General features: G+C 40.3%; 1 pseudogene across 1 annotated transcript; it reads right to left on the bottom strand.

Moving 5' to 3' along the window:
* Positions 1-4,269: 4,269 nt before the first annotated feature.
* Positions 4,270-19,955, bottom strand: LOC309795937 (RNA/RNP complex-1-interacting phosphatase-like; annotated as a pseudogene). The gene is made up of 6 exons: positions 19,840-19,955; positions 18,359-18,434; positions 17,247-17,379; positions 13,059-13,186; positions 9,699-9,755; positions 4,270-4,662 (listed from the first exon to the last, which is right to left on the bottom strand). The product of its transcript is annotated as an RNA/RNP complex-1-interacting phosphatase-like (transcript).
* Between the last annotated feature and the right edge of the window lie 848 nt (positions 19,956-20,803).

Below are 20,803 nucleotides of genomic sequence, written 5' to 3'. Positions count from 1 at the left end.
CAACCACCACAGAGGTATTTAAGAAAACAAGAGGTTCAGGACACATGTCTGAAAGGTTTGAGTTGCCTTATGCAGGTGTGATTATAGTGGGGGTATAGGGAAATCTCCCAGAGAAGTGGCTAGGGCTCAGAGTTATCCTAGGGGCAGCTGACAATAGGGGCAGGGCCAAGGGAAGTGCTGCATCAGGAGGGAAACGAATAGGGCCTGGAATGCAAATCACAATATACTCAACACCTAAGCACCAGGGCAGCTAATGCACTATTCAGTTAAGCCTGGCAACGACAGGCAAGGCCAGTATTCCTGTGCCACTTCACTTAGGAGAGGTGCAGCAAAGGGCTGAGGTCACATCGCATGTGGAGGTACAAGGCCTCAATTTGAGGCCCAAATGCCTCTGAAGTCCTCAGTATTTGCAAGTGCCTGCAGGCGTCCAACCTGGCTTTCAGAGCACAGCATGTTGAGGTTACTGGTGGACGAGATCAAACTTCTGGACAGGCCTAAGTATTAACTTGAGGGGCTTCCTCCATTGACCAGGGGGTGTGCCACCTTCTGTAAACATCACCATCAAGTGAAACGCTCGAGAAGAATCATACAGACATGCCCACTGTCATGGGTGAGAGCTGTGGGACACGGGCACTGGGCAACGGCTCCAACAGCCACAGGACGCAGGCGCCCAGTGGTTCAGGGGCTCCCTGGGAGGCCTCGTGGGGCTGCTCGGGGGAGTGAGCTTGGCAGATAGTCTCAGGGGTGGTCGTCAAAAGGAATGACATGGGGAGAAGGGAGAGATGGAGGCAGTGAATAGTGGATAGTGGATAGTGAAAGTGGGAAAACTGGCAATTTTCATTTTCAAAATTATTTTTTGAGATGTCATTCACATGCCATAAAATTCACCTTCGGAGACTGCAAATTCAGTGTCATTTTGTACATTCTCAAGCCTATGCAACCATCACCGTCATCTAACCCAACACGTATTCATCACTCCAAAAAGAAGCCCCTGTAACCATCAGCTGGCCCTCTTCATCCCCTCCTCCTTCAGTCCCTGCAACCATTCATTTCCCTTCTGTCACTATGGTTTGGCCTTTTCTGGACATTTCATGAAATAATACAAATGTGCCCACTGTGTGGGGCTTCTGTCACTTAACATAATGTTTATAGGTTCGTCCATGTCGTAGCATGTGTCAGTACCTCATTCATTTTTACGACTGTATAATATTTCACATACACACCACATTTAAACTTTCCATTCTCCCATTGATCGGCATTTCGGTTTTTTACACTAATAATCCCCATTTATTGACAGTTGATTCTGTGCCAGGCAGCACCAGGTTAAGTTACTGACCTTATTTCACAGATACAGAGGCCTGGAGAGTGTGAAGAGTTTGCCCAAGATTAAGAGCTAGTAACTGGGGGAACTGGGGTTTGAACTCAGACGACCTTCAGAGGTATGAAATTCACACGACAGAACATTAGAAAAGGTACACAGGGGTATTCAATGAAAAGTCACCCTTTTCCCCATGTTCCTCAGCCACACATTTCCCTCCTCAGAGGCATCTGCTTTTGCCATGTTGTGGATCCTTCCAGAGAACTATTTATACCTCAACATGGATGTATCACAATTTATTGACTCATCTGTCCCACGGATTTGATATGTCACTTTCATGGTATAATAGATTCTTATACGTACTTATATTACTCTTTTCAGAGCTGTCCTGACTCCTTTTTGCCTATCCTTTATGCCTTCCATTTCTCTAAAATTCTTTTTATGTTCTATTTGATTTAAAAAACATTTTTCCTTGTCTTGTTTGTTTCTCTTAAGGCACTATCCATTATGTTCATTCACCTGTATTATTTTATTTAATTTATTTCTTTTTGGCAGTGTCGGGTATTAGTTGCAGCACGTGGGTTCTTCGTTGCAGTGCGTGGGCTCTTCCCTGTGACTCGTGGGCAATCTAATTTTGGCATTTGGGTTCCACAGCACGTGGGCTAAGTAGTTGTGGTGTCGGGCTTAGTTGCCCTGCGGCATGTAGGATCTCAGTTCCTCAACCATGGATCGAACCTGCATCTCCTGCATTGGAAGGCTGATTCTTAACCACTGGACAACCAGGGATGTCCCCACTCTTGTATTATTTTAAATTTAGTCGGCTTTTCTAACTTTTTTTCTTTTATTTTGAATTCTGTCCTGAGTTCTATCATCTTACCTCATTCTGGTTTATGCTGTTCGTTCATGTTTTTTTTTATTATTGTAAAATATACAGAAAACAAAATTTAGTATTTCAACCATTTTTAAGTATACAGTTCAGTAACATTAAAGACATTCACAATGCTGTGCAGCCATCAGCACTATCCAAATTCAAAATAACTATGTCAAGAGCTTCCCTGCTGCTGCAGTGGTTGAGAGTCCACCTGCCGAGGCAAGGGAAACAGGTGCGTTTCCCGGTCCAGGAGGATCCCACATGCCGTACAGCAGCTAGGCCCGTAAGCCATGGCCACTGAGCCTGCGTGTCCGGAGCCTGTGCTCTGCAACGGGAGAGGCCACAACAGTGAGAGGCCCGTGTAGCGCAAAAAAAAAATAATAATAATAATAATTATGTCAAAATATTGAGCAGGACTTCAGAAAGATGGAGGCAGGAGCATAGTTTCTGAATCTCTCCAAACCCTTTCATGGAAGAAGATCAAGTAAAACCAAACAACCATAGGTGGCATTTATCAGCATTTACCATCTCCAGAACTTTTTCACCATTGCAAACAGAGACTCTATAGCCATTAAAAAGTAACTTCCCATTCCCTCCTCGACACACGTTCTTTCATCTTTTCCATTGTTTTTTCTAACATCTTTTAGCCAACTATGAAATAATAGCTTACAGTTTTGATCTGTTTTTCGGACCTGTTTTTTCCAACTTGATTTTATTGTCTGAAGAGATGCTATTCTGCTCCTTATTCTCTTTTTTTTTTCTTACACTACCTCTGTACGGGACTTGATCCCAATCCTTTTCTTTTATTGATTTTTGAATGAAAAAGGTTTTAAAGCGCTTTGAAAAGGATGTGAGAGGCCAAGAGGAAACATGGTCTTCATGGCTGTTTCATCAATGCTTCACTTATACTCTTGTGAAATAACTGTTTTCCAGGAGGCATAAACCAGTGGGCTTTATCATTGGACAGAGTGCAGAGAAAGGACCCCATGAAAGCTGATCTCCTTAGCAAAAATGATTTAGTTATGGTTTCACCCAAGATTGGTCACAACCCAGCCTGGGAAACTCGATGAACCAGAGACGAGGTATAATGCCATCTTTCCTTCTCTCTGCCTCAGCTCTCAAGGGTTGGTCACCTACATGTTATTAGTGATTATTAGTTGGTTTCTGTTCATAATTACTATCAGAAGACACAGCACTTATGGTCCCAATTACACTGCCCAGCTACGCACCATTCTTCTTCGTTTTGGCTTCCCGTCCACCAGCAGGAACCTCATTTATTTTTGTTCTCCCTTCACCACAGCCCAGTAATGTTTGTGAATGACTCTCAGTCTCACCAGAGTCTGTATCTCTCACTCTGCCCCAACACCCCACTGCATCATTCGCTCCCTGAAGTGTACTCTAGAAATTTAGGTAACCTGGATATTTTACCACTGTTCACCATCTCTTACGAAACCAGAAGAAGAGCAGCTTTCTTATGGAACGACAGAGAGCTTGTAAAGAGAAAACACCAGTCTGCAGGAGAAAGGGAAGAAGACAGTGATGGAAATAGTTTCTGGAAAACTATTTTTACATGAGGTTTTGTTTGTTCCTGGTAAATAAATGGAAATCTTCTAAACATTTAAAGAAAATCTAGGGCTTCCCTGGTGGCGCAGTGCTTGAGAGTCTGCCTGCCGATGCAGGGAACACGGGTTCGGGCCCCGGTCTGGGAGGATCCCACATGCCGCGGCCTGGCTGGACCCGTGAGCCATGGCTGCTGAGCCTGTGTGTCCGGAGACTGTGCTCCACAACGGGAGAGGCCACAACAGTGACAGGCCCACGTACAGCAAAAGAAAAAAAAATCTAAACGACTAAATTCAGTAATACAGGAATATAACATTTTAAAAAATTTTCTTTGGCTGTGCAGCATGTGGGATTGCAGCTCCCCAACTAGGGATTGAACCCACACCTGCTGCATTGGAATGGCAGAGTCTTAACCACTGGAGCACCAGTGAAGCCCCAGGAATATAACTTTTAGAGGAGAAGTTATAAACCCCTTGGTTATATGAACTGCAGATTTTTTTTACTAAGAAGTCATGTATTTTAAATGACTTGGAGCTTTAAAGAAAGGAAAAAAGGAAAGAAGGAAGGAAGGAAGGAAGAAAGAAAAAGGGGCTTCCTTGGTTGTGCACTGGATATAATATCAAAAATAAATTAATTAATTAAATAAATTTAAAAAAGAAAAAATGCTGAAATCCACTGACTAATTATTAAGGCTGTTATATCTATTTCCAGATACATCCCTTTATAAACTTTTACTAAAAGGTTATCTTATGTCAGAAGAAATGAATTACAAACTTTTCTCTTTTTCCAAAATTTGAGAAATTCCCGTACACTTCTAACTTCAAATTTTATAAAAACGGAAAAGCAGTGAAATGCCTTATACTTACATCCAATTGCAGCATCTGGCCTCATGCCTTCTCTATCAATCAAATATCTACAAAACAACAAAATTCGAGTCATTTGTAAATAAAAAGAAAAGAAAATCAAGTTTTTGCAAAAAAGGTCCTATTTTGCTTTACAAATATATATATAAAAATCCTAAGAAAATATCAGCACATCTAATCAATAATTATTAAAGAATGATATACACCATGACTACAAAAAGGCGTTACTCCAAGGACGCAAGGATAACGCAACTTTAGAAGGGCTATTAATATAATTATTTACAATAAGACAACAATTTAATTAATAAATGAAAGAGAATAAAATACAGGACCAAACTGGCAGATGTTAAAAAGTTCTCTGATAACATGCAACAGTCAGTTTTGGTGAAAATGCTCTGTATGCTAAAAACAGGAGACTTAATATGACAGAGTACTCATCAAGAACCAACAAATAACAAAAGGAAAATCAGGATAAATATGAACATGATATCTACAAAACCCTATCTAACCAACCATCGGAGTTGAAACTTAGGACTCACCATCACTGATGGCTATTTCTCCCTCGGCCTCATCCTCAACCCACCACCAGTGCTAACAATGAAGCTGCCTACATACCTCTAGAATCTGTGCACAGCTTTCCACCAAAATGACCACCACACCCTGGTCCACGCCACCATTATCCCCAATTTCTACAACAGTCTCCTAACTTGTTTCCTCTCTTCCACTCTTTCTCCCTGCAGTGCATTCTCCTCTCGGTAGCAAAATGATAGGTTGAAAGTGCAGTTGGGTATGTTCCACACACTCACCTTCAACAAAAAAAGTTCAGTTGTTTTCTATTACTCTTAAAGTCTGAAACCTTAAACATAAGCCTGAACAATTGAGCTCCTACCCCACACTTGTAGCTCCATTATAATCACATGCTCCCCCAACAGCCCCACCTTCCAGGCCAGTTCCTCCAACACAGCATATGCTTTCCTCTTATAGGGTCTTTTGCTATTCCTTATGCTCAGAAATCTCTCCCCAACGTCCCTATCTGGTTAATTCCTACTCATCCTTCAGATATCAGCTGAAACATCTGTAAATAAACCTTCTCTAATCTCCATGATGAGATCAAGTCCTCCCTAAAATATGATCTCATGGTACCATGTTCTTCTCCTTGGCACTTGTCAGAGTTGTAATTTTACATGCAGAGTATGATTCTTGAATATCTATTCCCTCTCTGGACTGTTAGAATTCACAAAGCGCAGGTCAAGTCTCTTCACTCACAAAATTTCACAAGTCTTTTTGCTAGCACCCAGCACAGTGCTTAAACATAACACATGCTCAATAAGTATTTCCTGCATGAACAACCATAAACGGGTACAGTGTAGCAACACCCACCAAAAGCATAAGGACATAAACTCTATGATGCAGAAGTTCCATTCTGAATGAAGTAAACTGAGACAAAGCATATATACTGAACGGTGCTCACACAGGAATGTTCATTACTTTCATGTTTTATAATATCAAAAACTTCTGACTTTTATATGTTCATCCGTGAGCAAAGGAACAATGCAGCATTAAAAATAAATAAGTAAACAAATGGGACCTAATGAAACTTAAAAGCTTTTACACAACAAAGGAAAGTGTAAAGAAGATGAAAAGACAACCCTCAGAATGGGAGAAGATATTTGCAAGCGAATCAACAAAGGATTAATCTCCAAAATATATAAATAGGACATGCAGCTCACTATTAAAAAATCAAACAACCCAATCAAAAAATGGGCAGAAGACCTAAATAGACATTTCTCCAAAGAAGACATAGAGACGGCCTCCAAGATGGCCAAGAGGCACATGAAAAGTTGCTCAACAGCACTAATTATTAAGGAAATGCAAATCAAAACTACAATGAGGTATCACCTCACACCGGTTAGAATGGGCATCATCAGAAAATCTACAAAGAACAAATGCTGGAGAGGGTGTGAGGAAAGGGAACCCTCTTGCACTGCTGGTAGGATTGTAAACTGATACAGCCACTACGGAGAACAGTATGGAGGTTCCTTTAAAACTAAAAATAGAATTACCACATGATCCAGCAATCCGGCTACTGGGCATATACCCAGAGAAAACCATAATTCAAAAAGACATATGTACCCCAGTGTTCAAGGCAGCACTATTCACAATAGGTAGGCCATGGAAGCAACCTAAATGCCCATCGACAGATAATAGGATAAAGAAGAAGTGGTACGTATATACAATGGAATATTACTCAGAGATAAAAAAGAACGAAATTGGGTCATTTGTAGAGACGTGGACGGACCTAGAGACTGTCATACAGAGTGAAGTAAGTCAGAAAGAGAAAAACAAATATTGTATATTAATGCATATATGTGGAATCTAGAAAAATGGTACAGAAGAACCGGTTTGCAAGGCAGAAATACAGACACAGATGTAGAGAACTAACGTATGGCCACCAAAGGGGGAAAGTGGGGCAGGGCGGGGTTCGGTGGTGGTGAGATGAATTGGAAGATTGGGATTGACCTATATACACTAATATGTAAAAAATAGATAACTGGTAAGAACCTGCTGCATAAAAAATAAATAAATGTTTAAAATGCAAATATAAATTTTAAATAATTAATTAATTAGTTAATTTAAAAAAAAAGAATGAGGTTGGAAGACTGTCAAAACAGCACACGGAACACACACTCAAGCCCTGGAAGATGAGGAAGTGCCTTAAGTCCCCCACTTCGGATGACATCTCCCTGCCTAACAAGTCTCAGTCCAACTGGGCTAGCTTTGCCAAGGGGACAGAGCTGGGTCAGGAGCTGCTGCTGCCATATCTGGATCAAGTTCCAGTTTTGGTCTATCATTCAACACCTAGCCAGGCTCGCCTAGCAACTCAGCTGAGAGGAACCAAATAGGATAGCTCAAAGAATAGGCCTCACACTGCATCAGCCTAAAGGTGTTTATGACCCTGGAAGAAATGGATCAGAAGAAAGGATCCGGGGGACTTCCCTGGTGGTGCACTGGCTAAAGACTCCACACTCCCAATGCAGGGGGCCTGGCTTCATTCCCTGTTCATGGAACTAGATCCCACACGCATGACGCAACTATGAGTTTGCATGCCACAACTAAGGAGCCCAGTGGCTGCAACTAAGACCCGGCACAAACAAACAAGAAAAAATCAATCAATAAAATAAAACAAATATTAAACCAAGATCCGGGACTGTGTGATCTGTATGATGGACTTTGCTTACGAGAACCCAGTTTGATTTCTGCTGTGTATGCAGATCACCTGGGCTGTACAGATGACTGGCTGATGAGATCCCTTACGTGCCCCTCCTGCATGGAGACAGTTGATGCAGCACTGCTTTTGTCCTACGAGTCTAACTGAGTCAGTGTCTCTCACCTGACTTCAAGAGAACCATCATTTTTGGTGGTTTTGATCTTTTGTCTTTGAGCCCAAAGAGCCGGGGGTTAGGAATTAAGATCATGCATGAAAGTTTCCTAAAAATTCCTGAACGGCTGCAGATGTTGGGGAAAAGTACGTGATAGTTTAGAAATTTAGGGGGAAAATTAGGATGCTATTTTTATGGAAAGCCTTCACCCAAGGTTTAAAAATATAATTGTACTTAGATCTTGTTATTGCCCCAGTATATAGGATTTATATAAAGTGTTACAGCACCTATATATGTTTTAATTCTGTGTCAAGGATTAGCATAAAGACAGTGGTTGTTTTTCCTAAGTGAGATAACATTCTGCTTCCCCCTATCCAAATTCTTTCCTGAAGTTGCTGGCATCTCGGTCAAGGTTTTACTTAATAGCTACATTTTATAACACTGGCACACAAAAAAGTAGTTTTAAGCTTGCTTGCATAGTTCTTGTTTTTAAGAGTAAACATAGAGCATTTATTTTTTACTTTATAGGAACTCCACAAGTTAAGGTCCCATTATTCTTTTGCTGTGATTGTTGTTACTATTGATGGTGCTCTTTTCTGTCTTTGCTGGTTCTTTCTAATCTACCATTTGTCCTTATTGGCATACGATCATCTCAGGGTCACAAGATGGCTGCTGTAAAACCAAGGATCATATTCTAACAAAACAAGGAGGAAGCAGAAAAAGAGTCCAAATGGTCATTTTCCTAATGCATATTTATCTTTTTTCAGAGAAAAATATCATTCTCATAAGCACAATAACAGCCTTCCCCTTATTACTCATTTGCCAAAACAGACTGATATGACCATTCATAAGACAATTTATGGCAAAGAGGGGTATGATAATGATTGCCTCAGCCTAACAAGGATTTATCCACTAAAGCTGAATGCTTCACTCCTCAAAGAAATCAACACTTTTCTACATACAAAACACAAGTCTCTTGAAGGGTTCTTCATAAGTGCATTATTGAAGAATTTGGTATGTCATGAGCACTTAAGGATTGGACATTCAACTGTAGTAGTGTCCATGTTGGTTAATTTTCTTACAAGCCCCATGATGAGTTTGAGAAAAACTGAAAGAATCAGAGTATCAGGTTCTATTAAATTCTTACATATATCTTGCTTAAGTTTTTGTTCATTAATTTATATCCAACTACCTAAAGCAAATTTGGAGGAAAAAAAATAATAAATAAATAAATAAATAAATAAATAAATAAGATTGAGGTCTCCAAATATTTTCATAGGAAGATGTCCACCATATATTAAATTATAAACCAGAATGTCTAAATACTATACAATTAAATCACATGTACAGTCAGTTCTGTATATCCAACGGTTTCATATCCTACAGATATGGAAGGCTGACAATACTACACCATTTTACATTATGGGACTTGGGCATCCGAGGATTTTGGTATCCATGGGGAGTACTAAAAACAATCCTCTGCAGATACCAAGGGACCATTGTATATGCTCATATCTGGATTTTTTATGTCTCAAAAATATGTGCTAAATTATTACTGGTCATAACCTCTGAGTAGGGGGCAAAATTGCCTTCCACTTCATACATTTCTCTGACTGCATTTTTTGCATTCAGCTTACATTAACTTACATTACTACTGTAAACAGAACAATTTAAACATGGTCTGCCTCTTGGGGTTGGCCACTCACCTGCAGATGACGTAGCCAGTCCTGTTTATATCAGGGGTACAGTGGACACCAATAAGTCTGTATATAAAAAGGGAATATGGAATTAAGTAAGCAAAGTAGAAACACTAAAAACAAGTTATACAATTTTCTGAAGAGTAGCCTTTATTAGTTACCACAACACGACCACTATCCTGAAAAGGAAAAACTCTGAAGAAAAGAGTGTTTTTGCAAGAACATACTATAATGAATTAAGTACTATAAAGTCAAAATTCATTGTGTCTTGGAATTTTTGCATAGCCTCCAATCAGATGCAATTGTATGGAATGGAGAATGTCCATCAGGAACTGATTTGACTATAGTAAAATGGAGTGGAAAAAAAACAGGCTATCAGAAGAATAGAATTTGTTTTTGAGTGAAAGAAATGGAATGCCTTCACATTTCATGCTCAATATTAAAAAGAACAAACAGTTTCTGAAGGGCTCTTGGGGTCCCAAAGCACCTCCATTCCTTCTCTCATTCACTGCTCCTCACTTGCCATGGGTCTACGTGCCTGAGCAGGTCTCAGGTGAGTAGCACCGTGCTTATTTCACAATGAAAAAGTAAGGCTTCAGACGTAAGCCTAAGCTGCACAGCAGGCAAACAGAAAAGAGACTAGAATCGAGTCTCACATTTTTCCAACTATGCCACAGTATTTCGTGGACCAGCACTTAATAAAATTATATGAGGAAGTAAATAAAAAACAACAACAAGTAGCTGACCTCTGCAAAAGGTATGTCTGTGACTACGTGGTGCATGGCATTCGTCATCTCCTGCCTGGATTACTACCGCCCTACAATTCTAACAATCACTTCTATTTCAACTGATCTTCCACATGGAAGATGTTACCTTTCTAAAATAGAAACTTGGCTGGATTGCTCTGTTCCTTAAATATCTTAACTTAGCACAGAATAAAGCCCAAGTTTTTAGCACAACATTGAGAACTCTTTATAAACAAATACCAGTCTGTCTCTCCAACTGAATGATAAGTTCAAACTAAATTACAAGGACCTACATCATCCACCTCCCTCCTTTCCCCTGCCAGCCTCCCTGATCCCACTCTCCACTGCTCTGCCCTCACTCACTTTCCCCTATCCAGCCACACTGGCCTCCGTACTATTCCTCAAACATGCCAAGCACCGTCGTGCCTCAGGGACTTTGCACCTACTATTCCTTCTGCTTCAGAACATACCCTCCCAAACCATCTCCACTCTCCCTGATATCCAATGGCTCTTTTCTCACTTCAAGGCTCTGCTCAATCGACATCGTAATAGAGGGGACTTCCCTGATCACCTACCACATTCCCTCACCTCTTCTTCTTGTTTTTCTATTCTCCAAAGCATTTACCACCACTTGACATTCCACATATTTACTTATTTACTCATCTCTCTCCCGCACTAGAATGTAAAGTACAGAAGGGCAAGAACTTGGTTCTGTTCCTACTGCCTCGAACAGTGCCTTCAACTTAGAAGGTGTTTTATAAATATTTGGTGTAAAGGAATGTATGAATTCCTTGCCCTTTCACACTACCCTCTAGTCACACAAGAGGCTGCCCCTCCAAAGCACAAGTTCAAGCCCTGTGCCTTTGCTACCTGTTCGCAATAGCTCAGCTGTCCTTTCCTCATTCCAGCAAAATCCTCTTCCACGAAGCTCAGCTCAAACGCTGTCTCCTCAGTCAGGCCTTCCTCAGTTTCTCCTCTATATTCCTGCTGCACTTGATTCTTTTATGATAATTAACCCACTTAGAGTCACTACATGTTTATCTTCCTACATAACTCTAAGTTGCTACTGAACAAAGACTTCTAGTCACCTCTGTATCCCCGTGCCCGAACAACAAACCTATAAGGCTCTCAGTGTTTACTAAAACAATTTATTTTCGGAGTCTCTTCGAATTCTAGGGAGTGGATAGTATCGTCTCCTCCTCATTATCAGTGAGCCTGCCATCTGTGGGAGGGGCTTATAGCAGAGGAAGCCACCAGTGGATCATAACTAAGGTCCTGAGACTGCAATGGCAGAGAGCATGGTGAAGTTAGCCCACTGCATGCAGAAGACCCACAGAGGAGTCAGCATATGCAATGGACTACACTTGGTATAACATGTGAACAATCAAGGTTGACAAACGTGCTCTCATGCACTTGTAAGGATCTTCTAGCTCACGCGGATCACACAGAACACACACAAAGGAGCCTGGAGGAAGTGAGGAGGCCGGCAGCTGCACCCTAACATCTTAAGAGGTCACATTTCTGTGACTACGGTTTACACAAATCAGAAAATTTGCCTCCTTTCTAGACACCCTGGATATCACAGGCAAGGCCAAGTCTCTCAAGTTTAAAAGCTAAAGTACAGGGAAGATCTGTGAATAGGGCTTAAGATATTTAAGAGCTAGGACCTGCATTAAGCAACCAGCTTATAGAATGAAAATTTATCTTGAAATTCCAGTCTCTCCCTCTCTTTCTCACCTCCTATCCACTATCTTCCCACCTCTATCTCTATTCCTTCTCGCTACTCCCTGTTTTATGTATGTGTTTATCATTTTTTATATATATGGAATATGTACTGTCTGTTAGGTTTATTTAATAAAGTGAACACTCCTCAGGCTTAATTTAGAAAGGAAAAAACGAACACTTTCTCTTGTGGGTCAGTGGTGATCCAAAGACAAAAGATACCTCAGTCTTAAAACATGGCAAATACCATGTTCCTTCTGACAGTTAGATGGTAGAAAAAGGCAAGGACGCTATTAAGACCTAGTATCAAGAGAGTACATCTTAAAGCAGAAACAAGAAAACACCAGCCTTTTAAGTTCTTCCTGTCTGTCAAGATAAGAATAAGAGGTCGTAGTGTTCTTCCTCACTTGCACCCAAAGTATAAAAGCAGCAAAAATATCTTAAACACATATGATGAGGAAGCCACTCTTCTGGTCCACTCTGCTTTGTTTGGCTTCTAGGGATCTGTCCCACTCCGAACTTTTGCTTTATGTTTTCTCTTTTATATACGCTAAGCACCTGAGAGTCTTAACCTTTTCTTCCACCTCTCAACCAATAAATAGGACAAAAGAACATTTTTATTTTTTTATGTCTTTTCCATTCACATGTTTAAAAAAGAGATAAGTAAGCTAGTTCAGTTCATATTTCTCACAAAAATCACTTTCCAAACTCAACTAAATTGTTTGTGACCATAAACAGGAAAAACACCATACTGTATTAGCACCATCTGACATTTCCACCTTCATGTTACCAAACACAACAGGCCTAATGTCACAACTATTAAAAATGTTAAAAATCCCAACCCCACTCAAAATGCATACCAAAGTTCAGGTAAAGGGAAAAAAAACAAAACAAAAAGAACTCGCCATTATCTTTATTTTCTTTCAGAAATCCACTAACAGCACATTGAAATTTAGTAATAGTGTCATCATCTGGCACCGGATGCCCAATTGTACAAATGTTTAAATAAGGAATAGTTTCTGGTAAGTCCTATAAGGCAAAACCATGAAAATATGTATTATTTCCTTTGTAGGGAAAGAATAAAAAATTAATTAGAGAAGGCGGAATATAAACCAACAGAGGACATTAAACTCAGTATGTCAGTAATTCTGATAAGAGCCATTTTCTCCAAAGCTGCTTTAACCAGTAAGTATCACTTGATTTTCATTAAAACTGCAGAATGGACAGTTACTAGGCATGAAAAACGAAAAGCAAATCTATGTGAATGAATGCACATGTAACTCAGAATGATATAAACAGTTCTACCTACATTTATGTTCTATCTTACATTTCAGGGGCCATACAGAGGCTGTGATCTAAGTAGAATAGTAGAATACAATCAGAAGAACTTGGATTCGAATTAGGAAATAGAGCAAATTTCAGGCACTGTTGAGAACTGGTATTCTTGGGGTGGGAGAAAGTAGACTATCAATAGAAGACAGAAAAGGATAAGTGAAAATTCTCTAGTTCTGAATTTAAATGGAAAGTAGCAGTATGAACCTATGACATATTTTAGAAATATTAGCAACAAACATACATATTGCCTAGCTCTGACTACTGAAAAAGTCTAGAAATAACTGATGTCATGTCAAAAGGACTCAGGAGTCACTGAAAGCTCCCACTGGTCAAACATAGGGCCTCAGTTAGAATAGTAACTGTAGCGGAGTCCACAGTGACATGAATAAATAAATTTAAAAAATTGGTCACCACTGGAGGATATTTGTCCATCAACTCATTATTTTGAAAACTGTTAAATCAAAGAAGAGAATCATGCCTCTACAACTGGGCAAACAAATAGTTGATGAGGGGAATCTTCTCCTTATAGAAATATACCCAGCTAATAAGTGAAAAAAAGAAAAACAGAATTCACCATTTTATTTATTTATTTATTTAATTTTCAGATACGTGGGCCTCTCACTGCTGTGGCCTCTCCCATTGCGGAGCACAGGCTCCGGACACGCAGGCCCAGCAGCCAAGGCTCATGGGCCCAGGCACTCTGCGGCATGTGGGATCTTCCCGGACTGGGGCACGAACCTGTGTCCCTTGCATTGGCAAGAGGACTCTCAGCCACTGTCCCACCAGGGAAGCCCCCACCATTTTTGGAAGCCTCAACTGAATTAACGGATGTAGGTATGAATCATCAGTGACTGCTAATATCACAGAAATAGAAAACTATAAGTCTCCATGGAAGAACACATCATCACCTATGAAACTGTCTTGCCAAAACAAAACATGCAAGCTTCATTCTGATCAACTACCAATTTACAGGAAATAAAAGGATTGAAGAATATGTTAGCAACACATGGAATGTAACCATCAAAATCTACATGGGACAAATTACCTGCTTTCTTTAAAAATAAAATTCAAGGAGGAAAAAAAAGTGAGAAAGACATGGAGGGAGAACCTATAGATTAAATAAGACTTCAGAGACCTAACAATCAACAGCAAAGTGTGGACCTTATTTGGATCTAATTCAAAATTCTTAAAAAGGCCCAGCAGCCAAGGCTCATGGGCTCAGGCACTCTGCGGCATGTGGGATCTTCCCGGACTGGGGCACGAACCTGTGTCCCTTGCATTGGCAAGAGGACTCTCAGCCACTGTCCCACCAGGGAAGCCCCTACCATTTTTGGAAGCCTCAACTGAATTAATGGATTTAGGTATGAATCATCAGTGACTGCTAATATCACAGAAATAGAAAACTATAAGTCTCCATGGAAGAACACATTATCACCTATGAAACTGTCTTGCCAAAACAAAACATGCAAGCTTCATTCTGATCAACTACCAATTTACAGGAAATAAAAGGATTGAAGAATATGTTAGCAACACATGGAATGTAACCATCAAAATCTACATGGGACAAATTACCTGCTTTCTTTAAAAATAAAATTCAAGGAGGAAAAAAAAGTGAGAAAGACATGGAGGGAGAACCTATAGATTAAATAAGACTTCAGAGACCTAACAATCAACAGCAAAGTGTGGACCTTATTTGGATCTAATTCAAAATTTTTAAAAACAATTTTTTAGGACATTTAGGAGACAACTGCAAATTTGAGCACTAACTGGGTATTTACTATTAAAAAATGATATTAAGGAATAAAAGTCCTATATTTTAAATATACATACCAAATATGTATAGGTGGGGCTTCCCTGGTGGCACAGTGGTTGAGAATCTGCCTGCCAATGCAGAGGACACGGGTTCGACCCCTGGTCTGGGAAGATCCCACATGCCGCGGAGCAACTAGGTCCGTGAGCTACAACTACTGAGCCTGCGCATCCGGAGCCTGTGCTCCACAGCAAGATAGGCCGCGATAGTGAGAGGCCCACGCACCGTGATGAAGAGGGGTCCCCGCTTGCCACAACTACAGAAAGCCCTCGCACAGAAACCAAGACCCAACACAGCCCAAAGATAAATAAATAAACAAACAAATAAATAAATAAATAAATATTTTTTTTAATGTATAGGTATAATTACATGTTGTCTCGGAGCTGCTTCAAGATAACATGGAATGGGGTGAAACAGGTGGGGGTATAGATAAAACATGACAGCCATCAGTTGGTAAATATTAAAGCTGGATGAGTTCACGGGTATACAGGGAAAATTTACAGTATTTTGTATACTTTTGTATATGTTTAAAATTTCTGATAATTGTTTAAAAACAAGACGACACTGTAGACAACCCTTTGGCAGTTTCTCAAATGTTAAACGTAGAGGTACCATATGATCCAACAACTCTGCTACTACCTACACGGCACAGCTAAAAGGACTGAAAGCAGGGATTGGAACAAATATTTGAACACCAATGACCATAGCAGCATGATCCACAATAGCTACAAGGTGGAAACAACCCAAGTGTCAATCAACCGATGAATAACAAAATACGGTATATACACACAGTGGGATTTATTAAGGCAAAAAAGGAATGGCACTGTGTTACATGCTATAACATGGATGAACCTTGAAAACACTAGGCTTAGTGAAATAAGCCAGACATAGAAGGATAAATATTGTAGATTCCACTTACACGAGGTACCTAGAAGAGGCAAATTCATAGACACAGGAAAGAGAATAGAGGTTACTAAGGGCTGGTGGGAGGGAAAACGGGGTTGTAACTGTTGGACGGTTACAGAGTTTTTGTTGAGGATGATGAACAAGTTTGGGTTATAGACAGTGGTGATAGTTACACAACACTGTGACTGTATTTAATGCCACTGAACAGCATATTTATAAATGGTTAAAATAAATGTGATTTATGTATATTTTACCACAGTAAAAAAATAGAGGAATAACTGAGTTGAAATTTCAGTTCTTCCTTGTCCGAGACTCAGTTTCATCGTCTGTAAAATTAGTAACTGTAGTTGTCTATCCTCTGAGCTTAGTGCAGAGTAAGCACTCAGAAGGAGATCTCAGTACTACTTCCACTTCAACAGCAAAGGATTGTTGTAAGGATTAACTAAGTCAATGGATATGAAAGAACTTTCTAAATGGCTATACAAATATTAACAAACTTTAGGTGTTACTGTCTCCCAAGGCCATGGAACAGGTCAGAAGAAGGATAATTCTTTTGCACTGGTATGTCCTACATGGGCCAAGAGAATATATGGGTTTCTGTACTCTCTCAGAAGGTATTAGGAAAAGAAAGCATAAAACTTAGAGAACAATTGTCTTTTACCCTGATGCTTAAACCTGCTCAGGCAACTGCTTCAAATAAGTGCTAAAGACATAATGGACATACCTTTCTTTCCTTTTAGGCTACTAACATTCTTGCTAAAAGTTTACTTCGTTTTCAAAACATAGAACATGGAAGCTTATAGAATTTCTTCAGCATATCTACAGCCTACTGCCAAATACTATAGTTCAATTCATATCTTTCATCTCATTTTGAAACAGCAATTACAAATGTGTATTTAAGGAAACCACTAGCTTCCCTTTCTGAACCCATGAAAAGAAGGCCAGGATTCACCTTAGCATAAGATGATAACTACTGAATTTCTATGAATTATGACAGTATCAGAAAGAAGGTCGTTTTCAACTACGGGTTCCATTTACCTCGGGCTTAGAAGAGCGGCGCGTGTATGTTACGTCAATTATCAGCCCGAGTTCTTCATTCTGTTCTTGGATTTTCTTAAAAAAGATGCAAGGGGGAAAAACATTCTTCTGGAGCAAGATTCTTTTCAAAACTCTGTCAGAAAGAATAAAATAAGAAGGAACATGTGTCCAAAATCCTTTACTATATTATCCATTTATTCAAACCCTGTGATGCTAACATATGAGACTCAAAGTAATGTTTCCTCCTCTGGAATTTACAAGCGATATTACAATCCTTTCTTCCAGAGAGATTAGACGGAAGAAAATAAGTTCACTTCTATATATTTATTTCTATGTGTGTTTATTTCATGTTGGTGTCCTAACTGGGCTGTAAATTCCCAGAAGGCAGGGACCACATCAATTTTGCCTACCACTGGATTGCCAGCTCCAAGCAGAGTGCCTGTAAGTAGACACATAAATAAATACTTCTTCAATATCTACCTATATGAAGGATGGCTTGCACTGCTAAATATTCTTTTATGTATTTGGCTTATTTATGTTCTCTGTTCCATTGATCTGTTTGGTTATTCAAGTGCCAGCAACACACTTTTCTTTTTAAAGTAGTAGACTAGTTTTAGAGCCGTTTGACATTCACAGCAAAACTGAGCAAAAAGTACACAGTTCCCACTTATACCCTCTCTCCTTCACCCACACAGCCTTCCCCATTATCAACATGCCATACCAGTGTGCTTCATTGGTGAGAATTCATGAACCAACACTGACACACCATTATCAATCAAAGTCCATACTTTATTGCATTCATGGTACAAGTAACTGACTATTTCTTTATTTCTAGTATAGTCATCCCCAAACATTTACATACTGAGATACATATTGCTGTCTTAATCATTACTTTATTCTTTATTTATACTTAGGGCATTCCATTGGGATTTTTTTAAATTAAGTACAATAGTAGGTTGTATTTATCTATAAATTCCATTTCTGGATAGTAAAGGAGGTATTAAAAACTATTTTCTATAAAAAGGCAAAATGGAGTATGACAGTGTTGAGAGCCAGGGCTCTATATGGTGAATTCAGAATTCTGGAAGAATACGGTAATAACTTTTGCTTACCTTTTTTAAAGGAACTTTGAAAGCAATGAAACGAGTCCCAGGCATCCGCTGTCCAACTGGGAGATAGTCCTTCCAACTATTAATATATTTTTGTTAGGCAAATTTTATGTTAGGCTGTTTCCCTGCATAGGATGAATGTGCCCTGCAAATGGAAAGCATATCCCTCTATAGTAGGTCCCTCTTCTTTCTGCTTTGCAATTTGCTGCTCCACTTATTCAACCCCACCTTGTAATAAGCTATACTACCCTTGTTCCTGTTTCCCCATCTTGAAAACAGATAAAAAGCAACAAAACAATGCAAAGGTCTCCACAAATAAGGGATATCTAAACCCAGAGATGGCCAGACCTTCTGTATCCCTGATACAACCTAGCCCGGTGTTGACTACAATGGTATCATTAATACATGCATGTTGACTGAAAGTGTTTGAACTCAATTCTTCCACTTCACAGTTGTGTTTTAGTCCTCATACAAAACCTGATGATAAAATTCGTAATGCTAGGAATCACAGTGAACAATAATATCTGAACTGATTGCTGTAAGATGAGTGAGAACTAAGGTTAATTCAGTGTATCTGAAGCAAAGAAAGTGGGGGCAATAGTGGCACAAGATGGGGCTAGAGAAGCAGAGAGGATTCTAGACCAAGAAGAGTCTTAAAGGCCAACAGTGTGTTTTCTATTCTCAAAACAATGGTTTTGAGCGCTGACTATGAGCAATGTTCCAACTTGCTTTTAAGGTTTCTTGTGTGAAGAATGGATTGGAAGGAAACAAGAAATATGGACACGAGTTAGGACCTAATTGCAACAGACAGGCAAGTTCAGTATTAGCATGTTGAGGAAGAGTTGACAGATTCAAAAGAAACTCAGGAGATAAACTGAAGCGGGCTTAATGGGCTATGAGATGGAGGAAAGGAAGGTCTTAGGGAATTAAAGGGTTTACTGCACACATGAGCCAAGTCCAAAATCAATCATTTGAACGCACAGAGGTAGATCTCTCAAATGACACCGGTTAGCAAGCAACAGTATGGCCTTTATAATTCCTAGAGACACCACAAATCAACTGTTTCGATGGAAAATCCGGCAGTACCCGTGCGTTTTTTCACTCAACTTAGTTGCAGTTCCACTTACTCACATTTTCTCTGCCAAAACAACACAGCTTGAGGAATAGAAGGGGACCTCATTTTGGTAATTAAGGAGTGTCCACAACACTCACAGTCCCATCTTAAAAAGCAGTCCCTCTGCATTTTACCCGAGGAGAAATGGCCAGAGCCTCCCTTTTAAAACGGTGGGGGCAAATCAGAACATCTCACACTGTCCCTTTCAACCACTGTGAACTCAGCCGCGAGACGACCAATACCCTCTATAGCACAGCGCGGACGGGGCAGCGGCCGGGGGCAACAGTGACAGGAGACAGCACAAGACACGAAGCCCAGGCCCAGGGGCTCTGAGCTCCACCGGCAACGCCCAGGGGCCGAGGCGTATTACCTTTCCGGGATGTGCTTTCCGCCCTTCCTCCTGGCCGACCAACGTCCGGAAAAGCCGCGACGCTGACCCCAGTGCACACGGGCATGATGCCACTGGCTCATGTCACCCCCAACATGCCAACCACCCAACGCCAAGAGTGCCAAAGTCGCCAACCCGGCGGCCCTGGTGCCAGCACACAGCCCAAAGACACAAACGCCCAGGCACAAGCCCACGCGGCTCGCGCACCTCTTTCTACTGCGCATGCGCCACGGCCCGTCCAGATGACGTCATCACGCCGGCGGACGGAGACGATTCATTAGGGAAGAAGCCTCTGACGGCTGCAATTCCCTCCTTAGCCGGAGGCTGGTAGCAGACGTTCATTAGTTCGCGTGTGTACCCTTCAGAATTCCACTCGTACGGGACATGGAAAGTTGTCCCACTCTCCCAGTTTCTTGTGTGGTTCTTTCAGATATTTCCCAAATGCTTACATTCACACTTGTTCTATCTTGTACGTATTTCTACGTAATGGATATCCTGTATTTTATAGAAGAGCAGTATAGTATACACAGTCTACAATCTGTCTTGGATAGTGATGTTCCCAGTCAATTTTTGCGTACATCCCTTCTATTCTCTTTAATAGCTGCGTCACATTACATAATTTACATGGCCAGTCCAATATTCATGGACTTTTACTTGTTTTCAGTTTGGGGATATTCTGTTTGCTTTTTGTTTTTGACCTCTGTTACAGATAGGCTGCAATGTGAACCTCTTTATACATGTGTAGAGCTATATATAAATTTCTAGACGTAGAATTTCTGGAATGAAAGAGATGCAAACTTAAAATATTGAAAGATTTTCAATCAATCTAATCTGCCTCATCAACCTTCAAAAATATTCTATCAACTTATACTCCACTCATAGTGAAACATTTATTGGGTTTCCATTATGTGCCTGGTATCATGCTGGAGGTTGGTTGACAGTATGT

The sequence above is a fragment of the Mesoplodon mirus genome (genome assembly GCF_964341445.2).
Source record: "Mesoplodon mirus genome assembly, chromosome: 20".
In the NCBI taxonomy this organism is placed as follows: domain Eukaryota; kingdom Metazoa; phylum Chordata; class Mammalia; order Artiodactyla; family Ziphiidae; genus Mesoplodon; species Mesoplodon mirus.
The sequence above is the reverse complement of the archived record's forward strand: the minus strand, read 5'-3'. Positions and strand labels throughout refer to the sequence as shown.